Genomic DNA, 4,080 nt, shown 5'->3' on the forward strand with positions numbered 1-4,080 from the left:
GTGATCTGCTTTGAGAATCACAAAAGAGGGGTGATGAGGCTAGGTTCTGGTAGAGTTGAGGCCTTTCAACAAACAGTAGCTTTTCCCTGGGGCTATTTTGTGAAAAATTCACAGAGCCCACCCTGGAGCCATTCTCAGGGTTTCTGTTTTTCAATTGATTGTGGAGGCTGCTAGAGGGAGGGGCAGCCTCTGGCTCTGGTTACCCAGTGAGGAAAGCCACTCCAATGGCTGGTGCCTGAGCTGGGTGACTTTTCCCTGGATGGAGCTGAGTCTGGCAGGTCACTTCGCCGTTAAGTTCTTGTGACCTGTTAAATGACTCGTTTTATTCCAAGGCCTGAGTTGGAGCTAGCAGCTCCTCTGAGCTTTGTCGGTATCCAAGATGGAGATCACCGGTGCTGGGGGGGGAGGGGTGGCCTTCCCTCCTCTGCTCCCTGAGAAGGAGTGAGGAAGTGGGGCTACTCACGCCGAGTCTTGGATCCTGGGTCGTCTCTGGTCTGCAAAGTGCGGGATGAAGTTGTCTGCTCCTTGTCGGTTCTTGCTGGTGTTTAGTAGAATCCTCTCGCCCTCTGCGTCTGGCTCCTTCGTCCGACTCTCTGTGTGAGCGCTCAGGTATGGCCGCGGCTGCGGTAGCCGCTGCGACCCTGCCGCCGCCGCCGCGGCTGCTGGCAGGCGGTCAGATATGTCTCCTTGTCTTGGCTTCCCCTCTCTTGTCTAACTCTCTGTCCTGTGATGGCACACTTGGTGTGATTCTCTGGCTTAGGACTGTTCACTGGAACTCTAAAACTGCTTTCTATGCGAGAGCTTGTTCAGATTCCAGCTTCTCCTCCGCCATCTTCCTGATTGAGGTGAAGATTTTATACACTGAGGTCAAACTAACTTTTAATTATATGAATTACATGTATTATTACATTTGTAATTTTGTAATCAGCTTTTTAATAACTGTTTTTCATTTCTTGAATCTGAAGAATGAAAAATATGCAATACTTCACAAATTTTCATATCATCCTTGTGCAAGTGCCATGTTAATCTCTGTATTTTAATTTGGGTATACGTGTTGCTGAAGCATGTAGTGTCCTCTAAATTTAAGTAGTTAATGATGCAATCTTTAAACAGGCTTATATCCTTGGGTGCCTATTTGTAACAAGGAAACCTTATTGTTCCTAACAATGCGATTGATCTTATTTCCCTAAAATTCTGTGAATACTGGAAAAAATTATATTGTTCAGTCGATTGCTCATATTTGAAATATTTTGTGTCAATAATTATTTTAAGTCTTTTTCATTTGGGATTTGATTGTAATTTCAAGAATTTATAGCTAGGTCCAAAGGTGATGGCTTTTTCAAGTACTTATTTATCTAACTGAGTTACCTTTGTGGAGCTAATGGATTGAAAGTAAGCCTTGCTTAAGAGCTACTTCTAAACCTCTACAGCTGAAATTTTCCCAAATGAGGTCTTACAGGCACAAATATCTCCCTGACGCTTTACCCTTCTTCCATGTAGGAGCAGACCAACCAGAATATCTTACCCTGACACCCTAGATTGTCTTACTTGAACAAAACAAATCTTAGTTACAAGGGATCATAGAGAGATGAACATTTCAGACAGAACTGTTCAGACTAGAACGTATTTATCAAAATATAATTGTTTATTTTACCTACCATTTCAAAAGTAGCTAAAGACAAGGGGGAGAATAAATTGTTCATATGCATTTATTACCTAATGTCCTGGCCTGTCTACCATCCAACCATGCAGCAATTACACTACTGCCTTTCTATCATCAAATATTTTCATAGTTGCAGTGGAAGTCCCTATGTTTCTCCTCATTATTAGGCCTTAAATTGTTAATGTTTTAATCACCATGTTTCCTCTTGCTTCTAGGCTATAAATTTACAAATGGTAAAGCTTTAGGTCTAACTCTATCAAACACTAAGTTAGAGAAAATAGAATAATATTTTGAAACATAGTTGCCTTTGAAACCCTAACCACAACAGAACAATGCAAAACATGTGCCTTTTTATTATATTATACATAGTTATCTATTTTATATTTATATGTGCTGATTTCATATTTCACACAGTGAAACTTACTAGAATTAGTTGATAATTTGGCAAATTGATATTTATTTATTACAATAAATACAATTGGAATATGAATAATTAGGTTTAGAAAATATTTTAGAATATAAAAGTTATCAGTACCATGTCTTCGGTATAAACTTGTGATACTTTGTAAGTGTTCTTGATCTTCTGAATTCACATGGTAAAAAACAATGTTTTCCTCTAATCTATAAGGGATTTTACTCTGCTTCTCATGCATCATGGAAACAGAAAATAATTCAAGACCCATCTCAATTTCTCATTTCCTATATTTCAGGGCCCCAATTTCTTGAGATGCAGAAATTAGCAGTAAGCAATTGTGAAATTCAAGGCAACTTTAAAGGAAGGATGAGATCACAAAATCTGAGAGAATGTACTGTAATTCAAATTTTCAATTTACAGATGACCAGCCATTATGAGTGAACAAGATCTCAAAGTGTCATAAGATTATTTTTAGTACCTCTCCTCTAATGATTAATGAAAGATTTCAGTCCAGCATAAATTGGTTAAAAAATAGTTCCTGGAAAAATAGATCCATAATTGGTCTACCAAGTCATGGAAAACTTGACTTAGAGGTCAAATGTAATTCAGAAAAACATTAATTGAAAAGCTCCTTAGTGCTTCAAAACACAGGTACTTCAGTACAACTTGGTTCTGTGCTATAAAAATGTTGTCACACTCAAACCAATGTTAACATGCATTTAATCTCCTGAAAATGTATTCCTTTTCAAATAAACTTTTTAAAATCACATTCTCCAAAATAATATTTGACAATTAGATGATATTTAGTGACATTACAAGTTTTTTATGTGTAGAGAGGAAGTTAAATAGAGTTGATTTATTTACCCAGCACTAATGCCAAATAGGTTCCACCATTTATTAAACTGTAGAAATAGTACAACCCACCACTTTTGTTGTTCAGTAGGTACCTTCCAGAAATGTGTTAAACAGATCAGCCTCCCATATTTCAAACCCAAAAGTTAGCTAATATATTAAATTTCATCGCTTAATAAGGTACATTTTAAAAAGTCACAAATAATTGCCTTATCATATGTTGTTTTATGTTTTCCCTATCTGTCTAACATAGTAAGAAATATGACTTTATGTCTTGAATTTGGATACTCTTCAGAGATATGACATAAAATCTGTCTTCCATTTCTATCATATTTCTCTATAGTAGTAAATTTTAGTTTACTTCTTTTTCCAAAACTCATACATAGAATAAAGTATTATCCCATGTTAAGTTAAATAATCACACACTATTTTACAAAGCCATTTATAAAAATTTGTAGTTAGGAATACATTCTAAGCCATTTTTAAACTTTCTTGTTGACTAAAGATGAATCTTCCAAATGGATGAGAATAACAGCATGTCTAGGTGTTTCACGTCTCCAGACTTGCAAATTGTTATTGCAGATGAATGAATTATGGAAATAAAAGCTGACACCAGTTCAAGTATATGCAGCATTGACATTCCATGGAATGTATATAAACCTGTCAAAATATCAACAGACAGTTTAACAGAATGACTATTAGGAATTTGAAACCAGACAGGAATAATAGTAAAGACATAGAATTAATGAAAAATGGAACAAGGGAGATGTACAAGTACTTACGTTGAAAACAAAAATTGCAACTTTGGTGGGGGGGGAGGAAGATTGTGTGGGGGTCGAGGGGAGGATGGGAAGGGGAAACAAAGGTGGAGGCTACAATACTTGATAAGAAATGTACTCCTTATCTTGCCCATGTAATTGTAACCCCTCTGTACAGTATTTTCACAATAAAGAAAGAAAAATAGAACAAGGGGAAAGTACAGCTATAATACTCAATGTACACATGCGATAAAGGAAGTGTTAAATCAGAACTAAATCTTGGAGAAGGGGTAGGAATGATAGAAGGAGTGACTCTGATCCAGGAGCATGGGACAATTTGATATATTTAATTGTAACACACTTGCACAACCTTTTGAAATTCAGTGAAAAAA

The 4,080-nt window shown here is 36.5% G+C and overlaps 1 pseudogene; it reads right to left on the minus strand.

Moving 5' to 3' along the window:
• Nucleotides 1-969: 969 nt before the first annotated feature.
• On the minus strand, nt 970-1,066 carry LOC122097308 (annotated as a pseudogene).
• Between the last annotated feature and the right edge of the window lie 3,014 nt (nt 1,067-4,080).

This window comes from Dipodomys spectabilis, unplaced genomic scaffold (assembly GCF_019054845.1).
Source record: "Dipodomys spectabilis isolate Male_0828 unplaced genomic scaffold, ASM1905484v1 ptg000421l, whole genome shotgun sequence".
Lineage (NCBI taxonomy): Eukaryota > Metazoa > Chordata > Mammalia > Rodentia > Heteromyidae > Dipodomys > Dipodomys spectabilis.